The sequence below is a fragment of the Salvelinus fontinalis genome, chromosome 21, assembly GCF_029448725.1.
Source record: "Salvelinus fontinalis isolate EN_2023a chromosome 21, ASM2944872v1, whole genome shotgun sequence".
Lineage (NCBI taxonomy): Eukaryota > Metazoa > Chordata > Actinopteri > Salmoniformes > Salmonidae > Salvelinus > Salvelinus fontinalis.
This window is the reverse complement of record NC_074685.1, coordinates 8,333,084-8,355,118: the sequence shown is the minus strand read 5'-3', so window position 1 is coordinate 8,355,118 and position 22,035 is coordinate 8,333,084. Positions and strand designations below refer to the sequence as shown.

The following is a 22,035-nucleotide window of genomic DNA, read 5'->3' as shown; positions in this document are numbered from 1 at the left end:
GATCTGTTGTCTAGCTCTATTCTTTCTCGTTTTTCTTTTTTTTCAGACTTAACAACTGAAAATAAATGGGGATTGAATTATAAATTAGGTTATTTGATTTAGTATAAAGTTGAAAGTAGCAATGTGTAATATACCACAACATGTTTACATTCACTAGTTATGATGTTGCACTTACTGTCATTCTTTTCCCCCCATTTATTGGTAATGACTTACTCACTGAGTAAACTTCTGGAAATTGTCTCAAGTGCTATATTGGCATCTAGGCACAGCTTGGGAGTCACTATTGAAGCCAAATAGGCAAACATTGGATAGAAACACATGCACATTAGCACCCACCAACGCACCTACTGTACCAACGCACCTACTGTACCCCCCCCCCCCACACACACACACACACACACACTTACATACACCACCCTCCACATACACAACTGCACACCAGTTGGCAGAACCTGAAGAGGTCAAGCAAGGGTTACATGCATTTGTCTTACATATTGATCAGAAGAGACTTGTGGGTAACGGGAGGTCAGAAGATGTGAGAGTTAATCAAAGCTAATACTAATGGTGACAAAATGTAGGGAGCGCCAGCATCCTCTCTTTGGCTGTGTCCCAAGTGGCATCCTTTTCCCTATATAGTGCACTACTTTGGACCAGAGCCCTATGGGGCTGTATGTATAGGGAATATGGTGCCATTTCAGACACAGTCTCTGCCTCCTCTGCTGCCTGCTGACTGACTGTTAGTTAGGTGGAGTCAATTACAACGTCCCAAAAGGCACCACATCCCCTATATACTGTAGTGCACTACTTTCCCATAGAGTTCTGATCAAAAGTACTATAGGGTATAAGGTAGTATTAGTATTAGGGTTTCCGCTTCGCTCCACAGGTAGTATTACATTTAATTTAATTTCATTACAGTACAACGGTTTGATTTGTTTGATCTTAGCTAGCTACATAGCCGTCTTTGTATCAAAGATAATTGTGTAGTTTAGAGTAATTATCTAGGTTAGCTAGCCAGCTATTTTCGTCCTTCTAACGTAACGTAACGTAGTCAACACTGCTAGCTAGCCAGCTAGCCAGCTAGCCACCGAATAGCAGCACTGTAGAAACTATTACATTCAACGGAACAACGGAACGACTTGATTAGTGTAGTGTTAGCTAGCTACATAGTTGTCTTTGCTGTCTCTGTATCTAAGATAATTGTGTAGTTTAGAGTAATTATCGGTTAGCTAGCCAGCTATTTTCGTCCGCCGCGCTGCCGTTCTCCTACCTAGTCAACACTGCTAGCTAGCCAACTTCTACCGAATAGCAGCACTGTAGAAACTATTACATTACAACGGAACGATTTGATTAGTGTAGTGTTAGCTAGCTACATAGTTGTCTTTGCTGTCCTTGTATCTAAGATAATTGTGTAGTTTAGAGAAATTATCTAGCCAGTTATCGTGGTTACCTAGCCAGCTATCGAGGTTACCTAGCCAGCTACACTTTCAAACAAAGTCAACAACGCAGCCACAGCTAGCTAGCCTACTTTAGCAGTACTGTTTCATTTTAATCATTTTAGTCAATAAGATTTTTGCAACGTAAGCTTAACTTTCTGAACATTCGAGACGTGTAGTCCACTTGTCATTCCAATCTCCTTTGCATTAGCGTAGCCTCTTCTGTAGCCTGTCAACTATGTGTCTGTCTATCCCTGTTCTCTCCTCTCTGCACAGACCATACAAACGCTTCACACTGCGTGGCCGCGGCCACCCTTACCTGGTGGTCCCAGCGTGCACGACCCACGTGGAGTTCCAGGTCTCCGGCAGCCTCTGGAACTGCCGATCTGCGGCCAACAAGGCAGAGTTCATCTCAGCATATGCTTCCCTCCAGTCCCTCGACTTCTTGGCACTGACGGAAACATGGATCACCACAGATAACACTGCTACTCCTACCGCTCTCTCCTCGTCTGCCCACGTGTTCTCGCACACCCCGAGAGCTTCTGGTCAGCGGGGTGGTGGCACCGGGATCCTCATCTCTCCCAAGTGGTCATTCTCTCTTTCTCCCCTTACCCATCTGTCTATCGCCTCCTTTGAATTCCATGCTGTCACAGTTACCAGCCCTTTCAAGCTTAACATCCTTATCATTTATCGCCCTCCAGGTTCCCTTGGAGAGTTCATCAATGAGCTTGATGCCTTGATAAGCTCCTTTCCTGAGGACGGCTCACCTCTCACAGTTCTGGGTGACTTTAACCTCCCCACGTCTACCTTTGACTCATTCCTCTCTGCCTCCTTCTTTCCACTCCTCTCCTCTTTTGACCTCACCCTCTCACCTTCCCCCCCTACTCACAAGGCAGGCAATACGCTTGACCTCATCTTTACTAGATGCTGTTCTTCCACTAACCTCATTGCAACTCCCCTCCTAGTCTCCGACCACTACCTTGTATCCTTTTCCCTCTCGCTCTCATCCAACACTTCCCACACTGCCCCTACTCGGATGGTATCGCGCCGTCCCAACCTTCGCTCTCTCTCCCCCGCTACTCTCTCCTCTTCCATCCTATCATCTCTTCCCTCTGCTCAAACCTCCAACCTATCTCCTGATTCTGCCTCCTCAACCCTCCTCTCCTCCCTTTCTGCATCCTTTGACTCTCTATGTCCCCTATCCTCCAGGCCGGCTCGGTCCTCCCCTCCTGCTCCGTGGCTCGACGACTCATTGCGAGCTCACAGAACAGGGCTCCGGGCAGCCGAGCGGGAATGGAGGAAAACTCGCCTCCCTGCGGACCTGGCATCCTTTCACTCCCTCCTCTCTACATTTTCCTCTTCTGTCTCTGCTGCTAAAGCCACTTTCTACCACTCTAAATTCCAAGCATCTGCCTCTAACCCTAGGAAGCACTTTGCCACCTTCTCCTCCCTCCTGAATCCTCCCCCCCCCCCTCCTCCCTCTCTGCAGATGACTTCGTCAACCATTTTGAAAAGAAGGTCGACGACATCCGATCCTCGTTTGCTAAGTCAAACGACACCGCTGGTTCTGCTCACACTGCCCTACCCTGTGCTCTGACCTCTTTCTCCCCTCTCTCTCCAGATGAAATCTCGCGTCTTGTGACGGCCGGCCGCCCAACAACCTGCCCGCTTGACCCTATCCCCTCCTCTGTTCTCCAGACCATTTCCGGAGACCTTCTCCCTTACCTCACCTCGCTCATCAACTCATCCTTGACCGCTGGCTACGTCCTTTCCGTCTTCAAGAGAGCGAGAGTTGCACCCCTTCTGAAAAAACCTACACTTGATCCCTCCGATGTCAACAACTACAGACCAGTATCCCTTCTTTCTTTTCTCTCCAAAACTCTTGAACGTGCCGTCCTTAGCCAGCTCTCCTGCTATCTCTCTCAGAATGACCTTCTTGATCCAAATCAGTCAGGTTTCAAGACTAGTGAGACTGCTCTTCTCTGTGTCACGGAGGCGCTCCGCACTGCTAAAGCTAACTCTATCTCCTCTGCTCTCATCCTTCTAGACCTATCGGTTGCCTTTGATACTGTGAACCATCAGATCCTCCTCTCCACCCTCTCCGAGTTGGGCATCTCCGGCGCGGCCCATGCTTGGATTGCGTCCTACCTGACAGGTCGCTCCTACCAGGTGGCGTGGCGAGAATCTGTCTCCTCACCACGTGCTCTCACCACTGGTGTCCCCCAGGGCTCTGTTCTAGGCCCTCTCCTATTCTCGCTATACACCAAGTCACTTGGCTCTGTCATAACCTCACATGGTCTCTCCTATCATTGCTATGCAGACGACACACAATTAATCTTCTCCTTTCCCCCTTCTGATAACCAGGTGGCGAATCGCATCTCTGCATGTCTGGCAGACATATCAGTGTGGATGACGGATCACCACCTCAAGCTGAACCTCGGCAAGACGGAGCTGCTCTTCCTCCCGGGGAAGGACTGCCCGTTCCATGATCTCGCCATCACGGTTGACAACTCCATTGTGTCCTCCTCCCAGAGCGCTAAGAACCTTTGCCTGATCCTGGACAACACCCTGTCGTTCTCAACTAACATCAAGGCGGTGGCCTGTTCCTGTAGGTTCATGCTCTACAACATCCGCAGAGTACGACCCTGCCTCACACAGGAAGCCGCGCAGGTCCTAATCCAGGCACTTGTCATCTCCCGTCTGGATTACTGCAACTCGCTGTTGGCTGGGCTCCCTGCCTGTGCCATTAAACCCCTACAACTCATCCAGAACGCCGCAGCCCGTCTGGTGTTTAACCTTCCCAAGTTCTCTCACGTCACCCCGTTCCTCCGCTCTCTCCACTGGCTTCCAGTTGAAGCTCGCATCCGCTACAAGACCATGGTGCTTGCCTACGGAGCTGTGAGGGGAACGGCACCTCAGTACCTTCAGGCTCTGATCAGGCCCTACACCCAAACAAGGGCACTGCGTTCATCCACCTCTGGCCTGCTCGCCTCCCTACCACTGAGGAAGTACAGTTCCCGCTCAGCCCAGTCAAAACTGTTCGCTGCTCTGGCACCCCAATGGTGGAACAAACTCCCTCACGACGCCAGGACAGCGGAGTCAATCACCACCTTCCGGAGACACCTGAAACCCCACCTCTTTAAGGAATACCTAGGATAGGATAAAGTAATCCTTCTGACCCCCCCACCCTTAAAAGATTTAGATGCACTATTGTAAAGTGGGTGTTCCACTGGATGTCATAAGGTGAATGCACCAATTTGTAAGTCGCTCTGGATAAGAGCGTCTGCTAAATGACTTAAATGTAAATGTAAATAAGGTGCCATTTGGGACGAAGTCAGGATGTCAGGAGTGGCTCGGCCTAGGATAGAAATTAGGCCCAAGACCTCAAGGTATGAATAGGGTTGAATATAACACAGCAACCAGTCAGGACTTCTCAGAAGCACACATCAGCATTGGACAGAAAAACAAGCCCTTAAATATAATTTGGAGAGAACACAGGCACACATACAAGATGCTATACTGCGTCTAATGATGCTCACAATTCATTGTGCATGACTTGTAATGAGTTAGGGGTGAATCAATGATGTATTTGTGTATACTGGAGCCTGAATATGAGGATTATTTTCATTAACACACATCCGTTTATTACAGAGATGCATTGTTAATTCAACAGTTCCCATGGTCCATGGCTTCTGATAACGATCACATGAAGTGAAGCCTATAGGAATTAAATGAACAGAGAGTAGAAACTACACACCTTACCATTTGTAAGAAGTATAAATTATATGCAAGGTTAACAATCAAACATGTAGCTAATTTTCCTACAATAAATTGTTTAATGAATTTGCATGCATAGTTTAAATGCATTGTTAACAATCAACCTGTGATTTTCAAACAATAAATGTATAATTTGCCTCTTCAGTATTATTATCACGACACTTGTCTTTAATTAAACATAATCTTTTCAACAGTTAGTCAATGGAAAAGATCATGCTGGGTTATCTATGTTGGATGGGGCTCATACAGTCTGTGCGAATGTGAGAGCCATGCCTGGTTTTTAATTCCACATCTAAGCCGTGAGTTAGAAGGAGGTGGTGACAGATTTACATATGGGCTAATGGGAAAGGAAAATAGAGACAGAGGGAGAAAGGGATATCCCACTGTGCAGAATAAAAGAGTCATCATAGCCATGTGAGGGGTATTATGTGCATATGTACAGTACTCACTGGAGTGCGTGGCTAATCTGTGCTTTAAAGTAAATGAGAAAGATGATCGTCTATATCTCTGCAATATCTCCATGTAGCAACGGCAATACAGGGCACTCAAGCTCTCTAGTTGAAGCCCATTCCTACATTACATCTACTTCAGAATAAAATTCAACACAGCCAGATAGTGAATGCCAACTCCAACATGCTGCAAAGCACCTGGCCTGGTCCCAAATGGCACCTTATTCCCTGTGTAGTGCACTGCTTTTGACCAGGGCTCATAGGGCTCTGGTCAAAAGCAGTGCACTATATAAGGATTTGAGTACCATGTGGGACACAGTCTCATAGTTGTGGCCATAAATCTTCATTATAGACTCGCAGAACTATGACTAACAGATACTGATAAGTATTCTCCTCCATCAATTAGCCAGAAAACACTTTTTAGCCGGGGAGCTATTTGTATGAATTTAGGGCTAATTTCCTCGCTTGGCATCGTGTCCAATGAAGGATATGCCATTAGAGAGACCCTCCTAATCATGGTGTGTCCGAAATTCATTCAATACCCTTTATAGTGCACTACTTTTGACCAAAGATGTGATTAAAAGTAGTGCACTATATAGGAAACGGGGTGCCATTTGGGACACAGTACAGCTGATGGAGAGAGAAGGGCACTCGGCTAGTTTGGTTTGAGGAGAGAAAATGTTTATCTTATCCACAGATTAAGAGGTACGTACATTAGCATATCATTAGGGCATTTGGCAGAGGAAGTAAGCAATAGCATTTATTAGTTAAAGAGGTTCTTCTCATCCTGTTCAAAAACATGTAACGTAGCTACGGTACATATCTATCAATCTCCATTACAGATGAAGACATTGAACAAGCTGTGTGAATATCGAGATGTGTGTGAACGTGTGTGCGTGTCCGAAATACGATATCCATGTGACAAAGTTTGTTTTTTTGGTTTTGCGATGGTGAACTATTCCTTTAAAACCTTACAGATAGCAGTGGCTTTGAGAAGACTTTCAGAGCCAAGTGTTTGTCAGCCAGTAATGGTAAAAGTTGTGATATGGATCTAGCTCTCCTCTCCAGAGTGTTACCAATGGGAATGAGTCATCCAGCCCTGCTGTTGGTGTACACGAGCTGAAACATTGTGGATATCCTAAATTGAATTAGCTACAGTACAAACAGCCAAGATGAAATCCCAGTGTGTCACCCTAGCTGTCTGTCTCTCTCTGTCAACTGGTTTGTTTGCAACAAAAAGTTGACATGATCCTCCATCTGAAGAGTGTATGGTGACATCATGCACATCCCTTTTGCACATATTTTTCCACCTGTAAAGGAACAACAAAAAACAGAATCAAGAAAGATAATAATGAAAAAACGAATAACCTGCATATGGCATATTTACTGCGCCTGTGCTGTATTTATCCCTGACTAACAATTACTCATAACAATCCCCCCTCTACAGCTAACATTGATGATATTTGCTGGTATACTGTATGTGGGTACCAGTGGAGGCTGCTGAGGGGAGGACGGCTCATAATAATGGCTGGAATGGCGCAAACTGAATGGTATCAAACACATGGAAACCTTGTGTTTGATGTATTTGATATTATTCCACCCATTCCGCTCCAGCCATTACCACAAGCCCGTTCTCCCCAATTAAGGTGCCACCAGCCTCCTGTGGTAGGTACTAATACCTATATAACCTAATATGTGTCGATGCACAGCAGTTAGCTAACTAGACGCCTACCTCTTAGTATCCCTGCTGGTTTGATTTATTGTGTTCCAATCCAGCAATGAAATCGTCCCATTATCCACACATCAGACATGTATTGCCTCCTGCCACCCAGTGGGCAGTGTCTTTGGCAACAATGAGGAGAAGAAAAAGCAGCCATTGTGTCCATAGAATGGAGTCTGTTGTGCTTTCATCTCCATGTACGGTGAAGAACCACCTACAGCACAGCACCACCTGATGCAAAGCAATCATCATATCCCCTTGATGATAGCAGGGACAATGAATCTCCTCATTCAACACTGTTTTTAGTTAAATCAAAATGTTTAAATCCTGAATGGATTCTAAGAACACCTACCTAAAAGCACTAGAATGCACCCCTCAACAACCAAGGTAGTGAGTATACCACCCTCACTCTGGTGTGGAATCATTGGAGTCTAGTTTACATTCTGCACCATGTTTCCTGAGAAAAAAAGAACAGAACCCAAGAGGTTTTAACTGTGTCTAGAATGCCTTTAACATTCCTCATCTCTCACTGTGTTGTGTTCTATCTATGTGAGATATACAAACAGAGGGGAGAGAGCTACAGTGAGGGAACTCAAAATTCAAGGCCTTTCCTGCTACGCTGGAGGAAAACAAAGGGGTAATATTATACAACAAGGCAAGGAGATTTGTTTTACTCTTTCTCTATTAGGACAGAGCAGAGTAAAGCCGGGCCGGGCCGTGCAGGCAGTAAGGCAATAAACGCTTTGTAAGGCTGACTGGTTGACTAGATAGTGGATAATTAGGCTTTTCTGTGCTTCTAACCCAGGGGTCTGGCACTCAGGTGTTTTTATCTAAAATCAGATCAAAACTATGTAGAAATGATAATGGACCTACATTCATACAGTTTCTTGACTGTGTCCAGCTCGCTAATAATCACCTAAATGAAAGCTAGACAGTCAGGGAGCATTGAACATTTTAAAAATGATGGATAGAGGACTCTTTTTTACAGATTTTGATGGCAAGGAAATATAACCAATTTTCAGTACTCTCCGGACCTCTTTGAGGACCAAATGCAGCCTCCAGGGCAAAATGAGTTTGACAACCTGGCCCTGTTCTAAACCCTGCTGCATTCTGGAGGACTTTACCACAGGATTCTACAGTCTAACTGTTGTTTGGAAATGGGGCTTGAGAGTTAGTGGTTTAGAACAGGGGCTCAGCTAGAAAACCCCCAAGGACTGAGAAATAAACCCATTGGATAACAAATAACTCTCAGAATAGTCATAACAACACTATATCACGGCATGAGTCCCTCCCTGAAGACAATCCAGGACTGGCAAAGTGCACAAGACAATCCAGGACCTACACAATCATATTTCTGATTGGTTGATGGACTTGTTTCCACGAACACAATTATAACAAATATAAACGGATCGTCAGTGTTGGGGCTTATTGGAGTTATATTAAGTGACTAATCTGGCCCTGTACAGAGAGAGCACAGGGTTAGCACAAAGTTAGAGAACGAGAGACAGAGGTAGAGAGAGAGAGAGAGAGAGAGAGAGAGAGAGAGAGAGAGAGAGAGAGACAGAGACAGAAACAGACAGAGAGAGAAAACAAGAGAGTGAGAGGGCAAGACCTCCTGTGCTGACAGAGAGCTCTTGTGTTAACACCACCATTATCTTTCGATGACAGGTGTCTTCCCTCAGTCTATCAGTAGGAGGCTTCCTGAGGCGGATGATGGGATGGGGGTCAGAGGTTGGGGACTCTATCTTGGCCCATGAGCTGTAGATCTTTCCTCTGCCTCGCTCGTTCTCTCCCTCCATCCCCCACCTCCATCCTTGTCTTGATCGATCCATCCTGGTTACCCATCTAATGATTCCCCTCCACAGGACCATCTAGCTGTAATAGAATTATGCTTGAATAAACAGCTGCCTCTCCTCGCTCTCCTCTATCGCTCTCTCGCTTTCATTCACTCTCCCCCTCGCTCTCTTGCACTGTTTATCTCACTGTTTAAAAACCTCCCCTCTCTCTCATTCTCACACTGTTTATGACTAACTCTCTCTCTCTTTTGCTGTCTCCCACTCCATCCATAGATGCAGGCCTCCCCTCATTTTCATTTAGAGAGAAGACTGATTGCACAATAAACACTCCACCACGTTCCAGACTATTGAAGAACAGGAAGACAGTAAACAGACCCTCATACACGGCAACGCAGGCACACACACTAACAATTCATTTTCTTATGGTTAGAGGCGGGAGTGAGAAAAACAACTGGCACTACATCTACTGCTCACACATACACAATGTCTGGCTGCTACAGCCATGGTACATAAGACAGTGATAGTAGGTTTGACCTATCCCTCTCCTCTTCTCCTCCTTTCCACCTTCTCTTCCTCACCCTCTTCCAGATGAGAGGCATTTTGTAATGTTCTCTTTCTGCATTGTCACTCGTTTCAATTCAATTCAAAGGGGCTTTATTGGCATGGAAAACATATGTGTACATTGACAAAGCAAGTGAAATAAACAAAATTGAGAGGAAACAAATGTAACAAAATCAACATTTTTTTTAAAATTAATAGTAGAAAAAAATCTCATTCTTTGTGGTTCTCTGTGATCTGTGGGAAATATGTGTCTCTGATGTGGTCATATATTTGGCAGGAGGTCAGGAAGTGTAGCTCAGTTTCCACCACATTGTGTGGACAGTGGGCATGAATCCTGTCTTCTTTGCCTTTGGCAACCTCTTTAAATAGCAAGGTTATGCTTACTGAGTCTATACATAGTCAAGGATTTTCTTAATTTTTGGTCAGTCACAGTAGTCAGGTATTCTGCGACTGTGTACTCTCTGTTTAGAGCCAGATAGCATTCCAATTTGATTCATTCCAGTGTGTCAAACAGTTATCTGTTTGCTTTCTCATAATTCAGTTGGGTCTAATTGTGTTGCTGGCCTTGGGCTCTGTGGGGTTTGTGTTTGTGAACAGATCACCAGAACCAGCTGTCTGAGGGGACCCTTCTCTAGGTTAATCTCTCTGTAGGTGAGGGCTTTGTGTGGAAAGTGTGGGCATCGCTTGCTTTTAGGTGGTTGTAGAATTGAACAGCTCTTTTCTGGATTTTGATAATTAGCGGGTATAGTCCTAATTCTGCTCTGCATGCATTGTTTAGGGTTTGTTGAATTGGGTTTGTTGAATTCTGCACTCAGATCATCAGAAAACAGTAGACATTTGATTTCCGAGTCCAGTGGGGGGAGGCCGGGTGCTGCAGACTGTTCTAGCGCCCTCTGCAATTCATTGATATAAATGTTGAAGAGGGTGGGACTCAAGCTGCATCCCTGTCTCACCACACAGCCCTAGGAAAATACATCTGTGTGTTTATTGACAATTTTAACTATACACTTTGTGTTCATTGATTTCATAATGTAATGTTTTTCCTGCAACACCGATTTCCATTAATTTGTATAGAAGACCCTCATTCCAAATTGAGTCAAAGCTTTTTTGAAATCAACAAAGCATGAGAAGACTTTGCCTTTGTTTTGTTTTATTTGTTTGTCAATAAGGGTGTACAGGGTGCATACGTAGTCTGACACGCTATTTTGGTAAGAAGACAATTTGACATCTGCTCAGGACATTGTTTTCACTGATGAAATGTTGGAGTCTGCTGTTGATGATACTACAGGGGATTTTTCCAAGATTGCTGTTGACTGAGATTCCACTGTAATTATTAGGGTCAGATTTGTCTCCTCCTTTGTGGATTGGGGTTTGACTCAACCAGACCTTGGTTGAGAAGATCCCAGAGCGGAGTATAATGTTGAAGAGTTCATGAATAGCCTATTTGAATTTGTGGTCTGTATATAGTATCATTTAATGTGGTATACCATCAACAACACAGGCCTTTACTGGGGGTCGGAGGGTTTGTATTCTGTCCTGTAGCTCATCCAATGCAAATAGAGTTTCCAATGGTTCTGGAATCTTTAAGAACTGACTCTACATTTTGTAAATGATCATATATATGTTTTTGTTCTTGATTCTTTATAATATGCCAGAAAACGTTGGAGGTGGTTTATCCATACGTCTCTATTTTGGATAGATAGCTCATGTTGTTGTTTGTTTAGTGTGTTCTAATTTTCCCAGAAGGGATTTGATTCTATGATTCTTCAATCACATTGAGCTGTTTTCTGACATTCTGTTTTACTAAGTGTATTTCTGTACACATTTTGTGTTTCTACATAGTGAAGGCGTAGACTCAGGTTTTCTGGGTCTCTGTGTTTTTGGTTGGATAGGTTTCTCAATTTCTTTCTCAAGTCTTTGTATTCTTCATCAAACCATTTCTCATTGTTGTCAGTTTTCTTAGGTTTTCTGCTTGAATTTAAATGTGATATGTTAGCTGATAGGTTAAATATACTGTTCATGTTGCTTACTACTAAATGTAGACCTTCACTATTGCAGGGAAACATTTATTCTGGGAAGTTGTCTAGGAGAGATTGGGTTAGTTGTTGGCCAATAGTTTTTTGGTAGGTTTCTACACTACCCTCTTTCAATTTATACCATTTCTTAACAGCATGTAGTTTGTTCGGGCTTCAATGCTTAATGGTTGAGTATTTCTTTGTTCAAGTAGATTGTGATTTGCTGTGAGCTCTGCTGTGTGCTTTCTCTCTCTTTCCCTATCTCTGTCTCTCTCCATCTCTCTCTGTCCATCTCTTCCTTTCTCTGTCTGGTGACGGTGCGGCAGGGCCTCCCCTCTTGTTATTTCTCCTTAGGAGAAATCATCTCTCTATCGCTCAACTCTGTTAGCCTTATCTTTGACAGGGGAGGGATGAATAAGGGATCAAAGGGTATTCATCAGACTGTATTTACCCTGGCTCCCAAATGGACCTCCACACAATAGACTGCTGCTCTGCCATTAAACATGACAGGGTTGTTTCTGTAAGGGGAAATATACATTTACAAAAGTATTCAGATCCTTTACTCAGTACTAGGCTGATCAACTTTTGCAGTGATTGCAGCCTCGAGTATTCTTGGGAATGACTCTACAAGCTTGGCACACCTGTATTTGAGGAGTTTGTCCCATTCTTCTCTGCATATCCTCTTCAAACTTCTTCGGGATCGGTGTCCTGTCCTCAGCATGGTTGAGCTAACGTAGGCTAATGCGATTAGCATGAGGTTGTATGTAACAAGAAAATTTCCCAGGACATAGACATATCTGGTATTGTCAGAGAGCTTAAATTCTTGTAAATCTAACTGCACTGTCCAATTTACAGTAGCTATTAAAGTGAAAGAATATTGTTTGATGAGAGTGCACAATTTTGATCATGAAATGATATTAATAAACAAATTAGGCACATTTGGGCAGTCTTGATACAACATTTTGAACATAAATACAATGGTTCACTGGATCAGTCTAAAACGTTGCACATACACTGCTGCCATCTAGTGGCCAAAATATAAATTGCACATAGGCTGGAATAATACATTACGGCCTTTCTCTTGCATTTCAAAGATGATGTATTTTCTTTTACCAGATCTATTGTGTTATATTCTCCTACATTCCTTCCACATTTCCACAAACTTCAAAGTGTTTCCTGGTATGGTACCAAGAATATGCATATCCTTGCTTCAGGGCCTGAGCTACAGGCAGTTAGATTTGGTATGTCATTTTAGGTGAAAATTGAAAAAAGGGGCGGAACCTTAACAGGTTTTAACTCTGTCAGGTTGTTGGGGAGTGTCGCAAAACAGCTATTTTCAGATGTTCGATCGTGTTCAAGGCCATGCTCTGGCTGGGCCACTCAAGGACATTCAGAGTCCCGAAGCAACTGCTGCGTTGTCTTGGCTGTGTGCTCAGGGTCATTGTCCTGTTGGCAGGTGAATCTTGCCCAGTCTGAGGTCCTGAGCACTCTGGAGCAGGTTTTCATCAATAATTCCTCTGTAATTTGCGCCGTTCATCTTTCCTTCTATCCTGAATAGTCTCCCAGTCCCTGCCGCTCAAAAACATTCTCACAGCATGATGCTGCCACCACCATACTTCCCCGTAGGGATGATGCCAGATTTCCTCCAGGCATGAAGTATGGCATTCAGGCCAAAGAGTTCAAGTTTGGTTTTATCAGACCAGAGAATCTTGTTTCTCATGGTCTGAGAGTCCATTAGGTGCCTTTTGGCAAACTTTAAGCGGGCTGTCATGTGCCTTTTACTGAGGAGTGGCTTCCATCTGGCCACTCTATCATAAAGGCCTGATTGGTGGAATGCTGCAGAGATGGTTGTCCATCTGGAAGGTTCTCCCATCTCCACAGAGGAATCTAGAGCTCTGTCAGAGTGAACATCGTGTTCTTGGTCACCTCCCTGACCACGGCCCTTCTCCCCCAATTGCTCAGTTTGGCCGGGCGGCCAGCTCTAGGAAGAGTCTTGGTGGTCCCAAGACTAGTAAGGGTCTTCCTTACGGGAATGCTGAATACATACTTGTGGGTTTGCTATATAACGGACCGAAATGTCACTTTTTGATCATTTTGGTGGGAATTACAGTAGAAGCCATTTGATCCTCAGCTCTTGAAGTCTAGCATTGTTAACTTTGCTGAACATATTTTGTCCATCAGCTTCATGCAAATAAAATATTCTCAGCTCCTTTCACCAGCGGCGGCCTGCACATTAGGGTGTTTGGGGTGACACCCCACTTGTGATTGGTAAAACAAAAGTAAACGTATTTTTTTTACTAGGCAAATCAGTTGGGAACAAATTCTTATTTACAATAACAGCGGGTTAAATGCCTTGTTCAGGGGCAGAATGATATAATTCATGGATAATGTTTTAAAAGCTCGTGAAAGTGCAGTAAATGTATACATTTTCCTGTTTCAAATATATATTGTTCAAAACAAGCTGTTCAGTTACTTACTACTCTGCCCCTCTGTGATTACCAGCAGCAGCAATCATTCAATCAATCAATCAATCAAAGTTTATTTGTCACGCGCGCCGAATACAACAGGTGTAGACCTTAAAGTGAAATGCTTACTTACAGGCTCTAACCAATAGTGCAAAAAAGGTATTAGGTGAACAATAGGTAAGTAAAGAAATAAAACAAGAGTAAAAAGACAGGCTATATACAGTAGCGAGGCTATAAAAGTAGCGAGGCTACATACAGACACCGGTTAGTCAGGCTGATTGAGGTAGTATGTACATGTAGATATGATTAAATTGACTATGCATATATGATGAACAGAGAGTAGCAGTACGGTAAAAGAGGGGTTGGTGGGTGGTGGGTGGCGGGTGGCGGGACACAATGCAGATAGCCCGGTTAGCCAATGTGCAGTAGCAATGGTTGGTCGGCCCAATTGAGGTAGTATGTACATGAATGTATAGTTAAAGTGACTATGCATATATGATAAACAGAGAGTAGCATCAGCATAAAAGAGGGGTTGGGGGGGGGGCACACAATGCAAATAGTCCGGGTAGCCATTTGATTACCTGTTCAGGAGTCTTATGGCTTGGTGGTAAAAACTGTTGAGAAGCCTTTTTGTCCTAGATTTGGCACTCCGGTACCGCTTGCCATGGGGTAGTAGAGAGAACAGTCTATGACTCGGGTGGCTGGGGTCTTTGACCATTTTTAGGACCTTCCTCTGACACCGCCTGGTGTAGAACACCTGGATGGCAGGCAGCTTAGCCCCAGTGATGTAATGGGCAGTACACACCACCTTCTGTAGTGCCTTGGTTAAAAGGGATTAAAAGGTTAAAAGTTTATCAGCTTTTAAAGCAGAATTACTCTGTCCCATTGTTCCTCGACTGGAGTGTATGATATACCATTTTCTAGCTCTGAGTCTATACTTTTATCCAATGTAAAAAAAAAAACATAATTTCAAATTTCGCTACATAAGACCGAATAGAGCCAGTCGGTAACAAATTATAACAGCACAAAGTAAATAGACCATCAATGGGGGGCTCAAATGTTTGTCTGTTCAGTCAGAACTTCGGGTTCTGCTCTAGTCTCCATCCCAATGAGTCTCTCGTTGCAGATTGCTTACTTCCGGATGTGAGAGTAGATCTGCTCTATTAGGTAGGCCTACAGATGGCTCTAAAGCAAAAAGCTGTCACGCCCTGACCGTAGAGATCTTTTTATGTCTCTATTTTGGTTTGGTCAAGGTGTGATTTGGGTGGGCATTCTATGTTAATTTTTCTATGTTTTGTATTTATTTGTGTTTGGCCGGGTGTGGTTCTCAATCAGAGTCAGCTGTCTATCGTTGTCTCTGATTGAGAACCATACTTAGGTATCCTTTTCCCACCTGTGTTTTGTGGGTAGTTGTTTTCTGTTATTGTGTCTGCACCAGACAGAACTGTTTCAGTTTCGTTCATTCTTTCTCTTTGTTATTTTTGTTATAGTGTTCAGTTCAATAAAAATAAGCATGAACACTTACCACGCTGCGCTTTGGTCCGACTACTCTTCATCCGACGACGAAAATCGTTACAAAAGAAAACAGTAAATAAATAATCATAACAGCGTGGGACCAAATAAACCAGACAACTACATCCAACAAGTTAAAGGATAGAGGAATGCACTAGCTAAAACACTCTCATTGTGGATCTGGAGGGACAAAAGAATCGTGGCCAATTTTGTTTCCCCCCAGATTCTACTGTAGGTGAAAGGGCGACATATTGTGTGGACTAAAACAGCATAAAACTGGGTGTATCACAAAGCATGATCAAATTAAGTAGCCAGCTACAGTACTTTTGAGAAACATTGAGAAATAGTAAAAAAATTATCCATTTAACAAGTTATCTACCTTTGATAAGCAGCTAGCTAGCTATAACTAGCTGGTAGCTTGCTAGCTAGTTAACTCCCATGACAATTACAAGTCTTTCTAAACTAATATCTGACTAACTTGGAAATTTGAAGTTATTTCAGAATGAAAGTTAACTGGCTAGCTCATCATGCTTTGTGCCATGTTAGCAGGCTATCCCCAGTTAGATCATGTGTTTTCACTTATTGCATCTGCATGCTTGTTACGTTCTCCCTGGTCTCCACTAGTTATCTCAGCCACAAAGTAAAAATTGGCCACAGTATAAATTTATGAAAACAAAAATGTGCTTTTTGGTCTTAATTTAAGGTTAGGGTTAGGCAAAAGGTTAGCAGAGTGGTTACGGTTAGGTTTAAGGCTAGGGTTAGGTTTAAAATCACATTTTAAGAAGAAGAATTGTAGAAAAAGGCGGGCTTTATGACTTTGTAGCTGTGGTAACTAGTGATGGCCGTTCTCCCTAGTGCACTTGTTAGCTCGTGAGCTGGCTGCTCGTTCTAAATAGTATAATCTAATCTGTTCAAAATAGAGGCAGCATGTGCAGCAGTGGTCATTCGTTTTTTGACATGCAAAAGTGAAATAGGTGTATTTATGCTCCAGTTCAAATGCACATTACACTTTATATATCTTCTCAAAGAAACTGGCATCATATTTCTACCATGTTGCTTTGTTGACAACTCCAACCACCTTGCACCCCGGCTATTCATCCAATCATTGGCTGCCACTGTCTTTCGCAGATCCAAAAATAGCCATTTTTAACCAGCAGTTATAAAGTGAAAACCCTGAAAACCCCTATGATGGAAGTTCATTCATTATCACCTCTTAGAAGGCTAATCATGGTCTTAAGAGCAGTGATAACCATTTTGTAAGAGTCAGTCCCTGTTCTTATTCAGTATAGGCTTGAAACAGGAGAGAGACATATTTGAAATGAAAGTTCTGGTTACTGTTAATGCTATGTAATTATAAGAGAAAAGTGGAACTCATGGGACCTATGCAATGTCATATTGTAAAAATAAATGTAAAACATACACACATGCATCCTTCTATCATTCGCTCTCTAAACTCCATGCTTCTGTCCACACACCTCACCTCACCTTAAACAACACCACAACAGGTTGAAATGAGAAAATAAATGCACTCTATCACTGCTGGAGGCCAAATGTTAATAACCAAACCCTGCACCTCCCTTCCAAAACCTCATTTCCGTTGGCATGACTGAAGCAGGGCCAGGTTTCACACAGTCACAGTGTGTCTCTGCTGTTATTACCAGCCTTCTATTAGAATGTACTGAGACCCTGGCACAGGGTACAAAGGACTGGCACCAACACACTGTTTAATGAGTGGAGCGCTGGCCACAGCCAAACCATAATCTCCTCTTGCCATAACCGAATCAAAAACAGCACAAATGTTCTTATCAGAAGGGAACAGCAGACGACTCCCTGAAACACCCACCGGTCTGCCACACACAAATACACACACACAGACAAACACACACACACACACAAACACCCACAGGACTGCCCATTAATTAATTGTCCACGTCCAGAAGCTGCAGCTCACTCATTTCGGCAGCATGGCAGCCTTACTTCATTTATTGGACTATTAGTTTGCTTGTTTGTCTCATTTGTTTTTTATTTGATTTCCTGATACAGGGCTTTGAAGGGGCTTTAGTAGCAGAAACAGCCTGTGTGTGGGCAGGTGGGTGGCGGCTGAGGCAGCGGTGGTCTGGTGGTTTTCTGAGGCCGACTGAGACTAGACAGAGTGCTGTGGACTGTGAAGTCTGATGGACGTCTCACTAGTAAGTGTACATTTGGGGAAAATTAAACACATGGAACTATATACACACATAAACACTCTCATACATTAATGGTAGGGACATACAAAGACTTCAGTCAAACACACTGACACAAGAGTGTGAAAACACACAGGAACGCAGGAACTCTCCCTCTCTCCCTCTCTTGCTTCCTAACTTTTAATTTACTTTCCATTTACAGCGAAACCTCACTCTCAGTAACAGAAACACTGCAGTGGTTGAAATTAGTTAATCAGGATTCTCTCTGTGTTTTTTTTCTTCTACTTGCCAATTCTGTTTTGGAGTTTGGTCCCTGGAGCAACTATTAGTATCATGTTAAAAGCTACATCTGTTACTTGGCATTCAGAAAATATAGCTTATTTTGAGTTGGGGGAAGCACACACATCTTTCAGATGGGTTAATTGGCTTATCCTCCTGGAATGAATACGATATGAGGAAACGGTTAGTTCTCTAATTGACCGAGTATAACGAGGATACCCCCCCCCCATCACAGACACACATGCACAAACACATATGCATGTGCACAAACACACACACACAGACACACACACACCCCTTGACATATCTATTTGTGCCAAAGTGTTGCTGAGCTCTTTTACACTTTACACAGCAGACTATGTTAATAAATGGCCAGCGGTGGTTGTGGAGGCGGGAGTGGCAGAAAGGAGGAAGGAGAGGAGACAGGGCTGGCTGGAAGAGTGCCACATGTTGGAGCTACATTTTATTAGCAGAATTATGTGGTTTACTGTTATGCAATCTGGTCAAAGTCATATGTTAATATCTTATGAAAAAATATCTCCCCTCCTGGTGTGTGTTATAACATAATAAACTTGTTCACGGTTTGCAGATTTGATCGTGGAGAAGGCCCTGTATAAATCCAGCCAGGTCACCCGTGATACAAGTCAGTATTCCAAAGTCCATCCATGTCTGAGGACGTCGGGAGATGATGTGGAAACTGGACATTAAAGGCAACAGTGAGTGCTTTTACCGTCAAGTAGGTTTCAGTTTTGCTAGGGCATTGTGTACAGGCATGGCAGATGAGGGTGTAAGCTTCTGCCTCCTGGTGCCAAAGGTTGCAAGTTTGAATCCAGTCACAGAAAGTTGTTTTTGATATTTTTGTTTTAAACCTATCCCAAACCTTAACCCTTCCCTTAACTATTCAGAGTTAATGCCTAACCTTAAGATTTCAGAGTTAATGCCTAAACTTAGCCTTAAACACTTAGAAATGTGATTTTTGGAACAACTTCGAAATTTGACTTTTGAGAAACATGAATGTCTAATTCTGCTGTGAGACTGTGAGAGCTTGTTGTATGAATCATATGCATTTAACTCTGAGAATGTCAATGTGGGACTTGTAGCTTCATAGTGTGAACCCAAACCAGAGAGCACCCTATAGGTAATAGATGCTGTACCTCTAAGCTACAAGCACAAAATGTGCAAGTTTCTGTTTTTTATAAATATAAAAGGTGCTTATGAGATATTTTTGCATATTTAAAAAAATGTCTTTAGACTCTAGAGAAATCATGCAGTGACATCCAAGAAAAGACATGACACACACTACGTGAAGCCTAACACATAAACCAATGCTTCACACTGAAGCTTGACACACATACACCCAATGCTTCACACTGAAGCTTGAAACACATAACACAATGCTTCACACAGCATTCATTGACAACAAGAGTTATTGTAAAGACAGAGCCTTCTGTGACAGATCTGTTGTTGATGAGAACTGGAAGGAAGAAACACAAAGTCCTGTGATACTGATCTGCCTGTTAATAACATATGCCCTATTCTCACCTGTAGTATCAACCCATAGAGATAGGCAATTGAATCTTTCCACAACGTAAAAAAAATGTATGTTATGCACTGAAAGTAGCGTGCACAATGCAGACTTTATACAGATTTTTCCAGATTTCTGCACATTTTAGCACTGTCACATTAATGCCCCGTATCTTTTCCCAGTCCGATTAGAATACTGAATTCTGTAGAGGGGCGCTGTAGGTTTTTATTAAAGTCCTCACCTCTTGGCCTGCTCCTCTCCTCAATCATTTGTACCTTTGATAATTTATCACTCAACACTGAGGTGAAAGAGTGTGAGTCTCTTTCATCCATGGCACCCTAAACCCACACGTCCCCATTACATCACTGTAACTCTCTCTTTCTCAATCTCCCTCTCCCCCTCTGTCTTCCTCTCCCTCCCTTCATCTCTCACCCTCTCCCTTTTCTGTCTCCCTCTCTTTCTCTCTCTCCATCTCTCACCCTCTCCCTCTCTGTCTCCCTCTCTTTCTCTCTCTCTCCATCTCTCTCCCTCTCCCCCATTGGCTGAGGCAATGGCATCAGCTCGTTGACATAACGCCCCTGAGGCTAAGCCTATCCGAGTTCAATTGCAAAATAATCTAGATACAGTACTTTTCAGACACAGAAAGAAAATGAGTGATATATGATTATTATATCATATATTTTCCTTTCATTTCTTTTTCGGTCTCACTTGACGGACTGTTGAGATGACGAGAGATGAGGAGGGATGGGGAGAGAGAGAGAGAGATGGGGAGATGAGGAGAGAGTTAGAGAGAGCGAGAGAGAAAGAATCCAGAAAAGAACCGTTAAATTCTACAACCACCTAAAAGGAAGAAAATCCGAAACCTTCCATAACAAAGCCATCACCTACAGAGAGATAAACATGGAGAAGAGTACCCTAAGCAAGCTGCTCCTGGGTCTCTGTTTACAAACACAAACAGACCCCACAGAGCCCCAACACAATTTAGACCCAACCAAATCATGAGAATACAAAAAGAGAATTACTTGACACATTGGAAAGAATCACAAATAAAGACTGAGCAAACTAGAATGTTATTTGGCCCTAAACAGAGAGTACGCAGTGGCAGAATACCTGACTGCTGTGACTGACCCAAACTTAAGGAAAGCTTTGACTATGTACAGACTCAGTGAGCATAGCCCACAAAATGAGGTGGAAACCGAGCTGCACTTCCTAACCTCCTGCCAAATGTATGACCATATTAGAGACACATATTTCCCTCAGATTACACAGACCCACAAATATGTTTATTTATTTTCCCTCTTGTACTTGATCTATTTGAACAACGTTACAACACTGTATATAGACATAATATGACATTTGAAATGTCTTTATTCTTTTGGTACTTTTGTGAGTGTAATGTTTACTGTAAAATGTGTATTGTTTATTGCACTTTTGTCTACTATCTATTTCACCTGCTTTGTCAATGTAAACATATGTTTCCCATGCCAATAAAGCCCTTAAATTGAATTCAATTGAGAGAGAGAGAATTAAGCTCCAAAGTAAGCTTTGGCAATATGTACATTGCTACGTCATGCCAATAAAGCAAATTGAATTGAATTGAGAGAGAGAGATGAGGAGAAAGAGAGACAGAGAGAGAGAGAGAAAGAGAGATGAGGAGAGAGAGGGAGATAGAGAGGAGAGAGAGAGGAGAGAGAGAGAGAGGAGAGAGAGCGAGAGAGAGATGAAAGAGAGTGCGGGATGAGGAGAGAGAGAGGCGAGAAAAAGGAGAAAGAGAGCAGAGAGCGATAGAGAAAGAGAGAGAGAGGGTGGTTTTGAGAGTTCATTCTGTGCTCTGATGGTTTGTATCACACATGACACCCCTGACCCCATCCTAGGTTATCTGTACCAGTCCACTGACCCCACTCTGGTGAGGGCTCTTGTCATGGCTCCTAAGTCCCAATTACAGATCTAATTGTGTGTGTGTGTGTGTGTGTGTGTGTGTGTGTGTGTGTGTGTGTGTGTGTGTGTGTGTGTGTGTGTGTGTGTGTGTGTGTGTGTGCGATTGGGTGTGCGAATGGGTGTGTACGTGCATGTGTGCGTGTTTGTACGTGTGTGTATGCAGGCCTGCGTGCGGGCGTGTGTGTTGACTGTCTGTGTGAGTGAGTGCTCCTATCTGGTTAGGTTAGTATTTCTACTGGACGCCTGTATGAGTGGAAAGCCCACAAAGCATCAGGCCTCAGGTTTCTGCTCTGTACCATAACTGTTTTATGTTAAAAGTCTCTGTACTGTACATTATTTCAAGGCAACCAAGTTAGCATATATCCATACACAGAGAGGAGAG

The 22,035-nt window shown here is 43.3% G+C and overlaps 1 protein-coding gene across 1 annotated transcript in view; it reads left to right on the top strand.

Moving 5' to 3' along the window:
* Positions 1-17,802: 17,802 nt before the first annotated feature.
* The window catches only part of LOC129818118 (fibrinogen C domain-containing protein 1-like), a 315,002-nt gene continuing 310,769 nt past the window's right edge, over positions 17,803-22,035 (top strand). The window contains exons 1-2 of the mRNA XM_055873713.1: positions 17,803-17,917; positions 18,780-18,906. The gene's annotated coding sequence lies outside the window, so the exon portion shown is untranslated. The remainder of the gene's footprint in view (positions 17,918-18,779; positions 18,907-22,035) is intronic.